We start from the raw sequence: 6,906 nt of genomic DNA on the forward strand, positions 1-6,906 counted from the left end.
AGGGCACTGTATATCTGTCGGATGGATCGAGCTGTGCGATCAGAAGCATTGGGACGGTTAGCTGGAGGACACATGACGGTGCAGTGAGGAGATTGAGGGAGGTCCGATACATATCCAATTTTAGGCGGAATCTTATCTCACTTAGCAGACTGGATTCGAGAGGCTACAGGATAGTAGCTGGTGGAGGAATCTTGAGGGTGCTACGCGGCGATAGGATTGTGCTGGAGGGGAAGAAGGGGAGCAGAAGACATTATTACCTGGCGGAGAGCCCAGTGCGAGGTGGAGCTTCAGGAGCCAGGTGGAGCCCAGAGCGAGGTAGAGCTCCATGAGGTGGATCGGGCACGAGATAGGAGACTCGGGAGGATGAGAGGCGATGTTGCAAGGTGAGATTTCTATTGCCACAGGATGATGCCCCAAGCAAGTCTCAGATCAGGAGAAGCACAGCATACGACGGAGATGGGATCGAGCAGCCTGGCTCGACTTCTATGTTTATCCATCTATGATCAGCAGGCGATTATCTCAAGGCATGGGGACAAGGAGATCCAGAAGCTCTTAGAGTTTGAAGGAGGTCGAATATCGAGTCGAGATGAAGATCGTTAAGATTTGACATCTCGAGATTCAGCCCACATTGAGCCCACAGTAAGGTTCGCGATGAAAAATGGAGTCCAATGAGATCAAGATCACCCCAAACGAAGCTCGGATGGAGGAGATACGAGCTTTTGAAGTCGGCATGAGATCCGAGGCGGTGGAGGACCGCCGGCGGCAGGCGGAGCGGCGGTGGGGCCAACGCGCGGGATGCACGACCCAGGCGGGCGGGCGGCCCAGCCGGACGCGCGGCCCAGCCCCTGCGCGGGCCTGCGCGTGGGCGCGGCCCAGGCCCACGCGTGGGCACGGTCCAGGCACCTTGCTTGGGCCGATACCCCGGTCCACGGTGGACCGGGTGGTCCACGGCGGATCTTGTGAACCGCGTGGGCTTTTTTCACGCATTTTTCATGGTCCACGGTACTATTCCATGGACCGGTCATGATCAGACGGCCCAGGAAGTTCCCGATCTTGATCCGATGGTCCAGAGACTTGATTTGGGTTGATTAAAGAGTCTTAAACCTAATCTAAGTGGGTTTAAGACCTAGAAAAGACTGGGAACAGTAAACAGAGGGGTGGTGGTCTTCTGGTGGTCTGGTTTTGCCACAAACATGCCGTACAGAGCCGTATGAAACTTGAGAGAAGAAAGAGAGGCTGAAGCACTGAGAGAGAAGGAGCAGGAGGCTCCTGGACAACGGACACTGGTCACTTCAGGGGTTCAGGGGGTCTTCCAAGAGAGAGAGCTTTTGTGAGGAGAACTTCAGGTGAGAGAGAAATTAGGTGTACGAGCGTTGAGTGTGAGATCTCCTCTTGTAAAATTTTTTTTTCATAGTGAAGTTTGCATACTCCGTGGAGGCGAGTCCTTTTGTTGCTGATCCACGTATTTTGATTGTTTTATTTTGTTCCTTCTTTTTTTTTGCTGCATCGCGTAGTGTTGAAAAGATCTTGGAAGGTGGTGTCCTAGTCAGATATCCACCCAACAACAAACAAAAGATTTAGCTTCGAGCCAGTAACTATGTTTACCATGATAGGTAATTATGTACGGAAAGTCTTATAGGATATAATAACCACTACAGCTAATCATGATATTTAGATCCTAAGATATATGAAAGAAATATAATTTTAACCAAACTATCTTGTGGATATATATATTCTAGGGGAATGGATCCAAATGAATCAACATGGTAGTACTTGAACACGTTAATGAGAAAGCCAGGTAATGTGGTGTGCCCGGAGAAGTAAATGCGGTGGGATCTTAGGTTTCCAAAATGGTTGTAACAACTAATAACTGCCACTATAAAATTATTCAATGGAGTAATAGTGAAAAGCTATTGGACCACTCCTGGATGCATATTTATTGCCGCATTTTGTTCGACATTCATCTATCCTCTCTTGTTTGCATAAAGGAAACTATGATTTCTATTTATTAGTTTGGACCTAATGTTTTGATTACTTACGAAACCAAGTAGATTATTATGCAAAACATATATGATAGTGGACATGGATGGAGAATGATGAAAAGGTTTTGATACAATGCTTCCAAATGGAGTTCAAGTTGAATATATAATTCAAGGAATTCCTGCCGGATATCTTCCAAGACCTTTTTTTTTTTTTTTGATGGAAGATATCTTTCAAGCTTTAGATTGCAAAGTTTTATTTTTTGTACTCACCTGCCTTAGTGAGCTGCACATGGAGGGGTCTTCTCTTCTGGACATCTCTTATATATAATTATATATTGTGAGGCATGCAAGAGGCTGACTTATTGTGTTGATTATTATTTTATTAAAGTATAATATCGATTTGGTTATGGATAGAGAAGGTTTTAGATTCTAAGATATTCTAATAGAGTCGGCTTGATTAAATTCTCAACTGCAGCACAGTATCCATGCCAACAATTGCATAATTAATTGGCTTATTGACATCAAGGGAATCTGAACAAATCATCCTTGGATTTGGTAGAAACATGTTGGTTTCATCTAAGGTTTTCCAACTGGCATGATGGATTGAATTGTCTTCTAGATTCCAGAGTTTGGGATATTCTGGAAGAGTGCATTTTTCATCTGCTCTACTAGAATTAGGGCAGCTTTGGCTTAAGGACACTGAAACATGCAAGAGATTTACTGAGACATAAATTCTCACTGGATCTTGCATGGAGTCACAAGAAGATACTTCTTAGTATGGTCATGGTAAACGTTGAGCTATACTGGGGGAAGAAGAAAAGGAGATAATGTTAGACTTGAAACAAGGTCTTGATAAAGAGCATCATGAAGCTATGTGTTTGTGGAAAACTTCTATGCTCATATTAAGGCAAAGAAGAAGATGAATACTATTGCCATTGGCAATATAGTTTGTCAATTAGTTTGCAGTAGGCCAAGGACTTGGGTCTGTTGGCCGGCACCCCTCTCCTAAGCACTTGTTCCAGGGAGATGTCCCAAGTCTGAGTACTCCAACTGGTTGCATTCCCAATGTATTTTCAAAAATAGAAAAAGAGGTAGAGTGTTTGAAGCAGCATGTGTACTTTAAGCTGAGGGTGATTTCTTGATGACACCTTTCCCGTGCCTGAATAAATGATATGGCCCTCTACATGAGTGAAACAAAAAGTAAAACTCAAAGCTGACCCCAAATAAATGGGATAAGGCTTGCTGTCATCACTAGCTGTTTGAATGACACAATCTCTTGTTTCAGATGTGGTCTTCATTATTTCCAAAAAGATCTGGTCTTCATCTCCATTGGTCCAGTATGCCAATGACATGGAGAGGTTAAAGGTAAATGAACTATTACACTCCATGTAGGCTTGAATTGGCTATCAGGCGTACCCATAACATTTAGTGCTACATTGACATCAAAAGACATACAATTACTACAATCCACTAGAGTAACAAAGATAAAAAATGTAGGAGGAGCATACAAACAATGTAAGAGGAGCATGAAGAGCCATGAATATGACGCTCATTGACGTTTCTATAGAAACTAGGCTTTCGTGCCTTTTCATTTAGGCATTTGGTTTTAACAAGTACCTTTTGAGAGGTTATTTTCTCAACTACTTCTTACCATGCGGCTTCTTTCTTCTCTGCACCTTTTGCTTATTAAATAGGGGATTCTCAAGTTAAGGTTTCAACATCAGGCTACCAACCGCAGCCATTGATATGTGATGATATAGTTTAGACTACAAAGATAGAGATATGTGAGCAAACCGAGAGCGAGAGAGAGAGAAAGAGAGGGGGGGATATTCCATATATTTGATTGGAATTTCCCTTTTTTTTAAAAGAAAGATATATTTGATTGGAAGATTTATGCAAGATAGTTTACTAACATGGACAAAGGAACGAGGCCAAGCCCTCTTTTCTTCAGTTCTGTACATTCATTGGTCCCCTCAACAAAACCCAAATCATTTACAATATTACTTTTCGGCTCTAAGCCATTCCCACAACCAACTGCTTCTTCCTACAAACCAAAGAGGGGAAAACTTGGTATTAATTCAAGCCAATGAAAACAAAAATAACGACGACAACAACAAGAATATCAAATTTGTTTAAAAAAAATAGACACCTTTTTTCTCACTTAAAAGTGGGAAAAAAAAAAGTATCAACACCGACAAATTATGTTACCTGAGGAATCCCTTTATTATCATCAGCTTTTTCCCTTGGTTGCACATCTGAGTGATTCCAATCACTAACCTACACCAAAACCAACCAAAAATAACCGTCTAAACCAAAAAATAGAAGACTCATATCAATTTTAGAATCAGAAAGCACTGAAACAAAATTAGAACACATGTTCTTCTAACCTTGGGACTATTAACAGGAGAGCTAGCAGTATCTTCCAAAGGATCCTCATCCAAGGTCCCACCCGCCTTCCTCTTCTTAAAGCTGAGCTTCTTGCAGCTCTTTGTGACCTTGGTTCCGGCCAAAGGCTTCCATGCAACACATGAAGCGGCATCAGAGATGATAGAAGATCCTCCCTCAATGCTAAAAGAGCAACCATCTTCTTCCCTCTTCTCTGATGCTAGGAAGTCCTCAAAATACATGGTCCAACCACTTTCCTCAGAAGAAGGTGGTCCTTCCTTGGAGCAAGAGACCTGTTCAAAGAAGAATGCATTGATTCCTCCATCATATGTGTGAAGAGATGGTGGGCTTGCACATCAGGGAAGAGCCCTAAGTAGTTATATATACACAACCAAAGTAAAGAAAACAAATGCAGATAGTGATAGAGAGAGAGAGAGGTGAGTATTATATTGATGTGGGGTAGAGGGTGTTGGGGGAGTTAAAAACGAACAGTAAGCAAACAAAAGTCTTGGTGAGGGAACGTGGCAAGAAGAGCAAAGGAAGATTTTGACCTCAACAACTTTAGACAAAGTTCCACAGGAAAATTTCTTTCTTTTTTACCATATTTTTATCTCCGTTGCTGCTTTTTAATAAAGACTGCCAGCCATCTATGACTTTGGGTCGGTCTACGGCCGTTGTTGAACCGTTGTTACAGTTTAAAAGGGCAAGTATTGGTTGCCTCTAACAACCAAATGTGCGAAGGGTTTTTGGCTGGGCATTAAAGGAGTGCAGAGAAAGTCTTGGTAATCATTGCTAGGAACGTGAATGCAATTTTATTCAACAGATGCCTTGTGCTTTCAAGCTATTGCCAAGAAATTTAAAGTTTCTTTCTGACTACAGGGCCTAAGAACTTTTGTTGCCTATTGAAAAATAAATATACCCAAATACTAAGATGTATCAAGAGAGCATATCCATCCTATCTGCGTCGAAGAGGTTCCAGCAGCATGGAGTTGATTGGCATAATATCATCTTGCATATAAAAAACTCCAGTTGGCTAGACCTATTGAATAGGTTGGTTGGATTTAGGTGAAACTAATTTGAGGCTAAATGTAGGTTTAGCAAATGTTTTAATATTACAATTTGTTATAAAGAACATTAATACCATAATATAATATGTTGAAGCACTCTAGTGACCATCATATTTGGTGCTTACAATTAGGTTTATTGAGCTAAAATTCAGAAACATCTAGCATGTTGTTTGATTGTATTTTATCAAATAGAGATAAGCATGCAAACACCAACATTGGTCACTTAAAGTGTAAACAACATCTTTCCTGATCACAACTATTTTTGAAGAACGTTGTGGAGTAATTAATCAACCTTCATGCTAGAAATGCATCGTAACACTATTATAAGTAGCAGTTCATTATAAGCCTTTGTTTGCCGATTTTTATTTTACATATATCAATTGCTAGAATTATCCAGAGTATAATTGTGAATATGGACACTAGACTACATTCGTATAGCTCGGTTAATAGAAGAGTAACAAAAATTAGGTATGATTGATTTGCTAAGGAGAATTTGGGCTCAAATTAATCTTGATAATGTTTATTTTCAAGTGTTTAGCTTGCATAACTACAATTGGTGAAGGTCCCATTATTTCTTTCACAAACGAAAGTTGAAACATATATTTACAAGTTGGTCAGTGGGCGTTATCTACCATTAAAAATATATAAATTTTTTTTCTGTTGTGCTTAAATGAGCATTAGGTTTCAGTTGGAAAGGTGATAACGGCATTGGTGGTGACTGTACCCACATGGGTGACGTTGATCTTTTGACGTGCTCGCAAATCCACGTCCACCAGTTGACATTATTCGCGCACCGGGCGGTTTCACACCGTGAGTTATGGATGCAACCTATTTATTCGTATAGGCGCTGCTCACCATTTTGTCCCGAAAATGACCCTTCAGTGCCCTCTTTCAAAGCTTTCAACAAGTTGTTCAGCCCTTCATAAATCCATCGCAAAGTGGCCCTGGGAACAAGAGCTTTAAGTTCTGTGATCAAAATTTTAATATATATATAGTCATTTCCTTTTAGTAAGTAAATGCATTTTCTAGGATATTTTTGCCCTAATAACAAAATAATGATTTAGGTTTTGTACACCTTCTGCTTAATAATTGATTTTGAGTTTGATCCTCAGTGGATGCATCCTATGTTGCAGGTGACTACTTCGCTCACAATATTGACTATTATTTGTCCATTTTGAGCTTTGACTCAATTTTACTATAATGAAAGTGTTATGATCGGATACAACAAAACCAAAAATAATAAGAATAAAACATTATTATTATTTAACTATGTCACGGTTCACCTAACTAATATATTTTTATACTAAAAGATATTAAAATTTTAGATATAAATAATTGAAACATCAAATCATAAATATTAAAAAGGTACTTATTTAATAAAGATCGCTATGTAAATTCTCCATCTGACATACGCATCACATGATCGCAGCCTTTCAAAACTATAATAGCAGCTATTATTTAGGTTGTTAGTT

The 6,906-nt window shown here is 40.1% G+C and overlaps 1 pseudogene; it reads right to left on the reverse strand.

Annotated features, from left to right (window-relative positions):
• Positions 1-3,167: 3,167 nt before the first annotated feature.
• LOC140858701 (vascular-related unknown protein 1-like) lies at positions 3,168-4,695 on the reverse strand (annotated as a pseudogene).
• Between the last annotated feature and the right edge of the window lie 2,211 nt (positions 4,696-6,906).

This window comes from Elaeis guineensis, chromosome 6, assembly GCF_000442705.2.
Source record: "Elaeis guineensis isolate ETL-2024a chromosome 6, EG11, whole genome shotgun sequence".
In the NCBI taxonomy this organism is placed as follows: Eukaryota; Viridiplantae; Streptophyta; class Magnoliopsida; order Arecales; family Arecaceae; genus Elaeis; species Elaeis guineensis.